Below are 315 nucleotides of genomic sequence, written 5' to 3'. Positions count from 1 at the left end.
AAATAAATCAAACGTTAATGTTAATTGAGAAAACACGAGGTCAGAGGTCAGGTCAGGTCAAGTCTCTTCCGTTGAAGAGATAAAATGATAACGATAGACTTAATAGGGATTCATTATCGTTGTGTCCAAAAAGTTAGATTTAAAAAATCGATTCTTTGAATTGTATTTTTTTTTTCAAATTTCTCTTGATTCTTTACAAATCGAAAGCACTTTGTCACAAGCATAAACGGCTGCCCATTAACGTCATCCAACTTTAAAGGACGCTTTGAAAGATTTCGAAGCAGCTTCATAGTCGACCAAGAGAAAGCCGTTGAC

The sequence above is a fragment of the Penaeus monodon genome, chromosome 22 (assembly GCF_015228065.2).
Source record: "Penaeus monodon isolate SGIC_2016 chromosome 22, NSTDA_Pmon_1, whole genome shotgun sequence".
Classification (NCBI taxonomy): Eukaryota; Metazoa; Arthropoda; class Malacostraca; order Decapoda; family Penaeidae; genus Penaeus; species Penaeus monodon.
The sequence above is the reverse complement of the archived record's forward strand: the minus strand, read 5'-3'. Positions refer to the sequence as shown.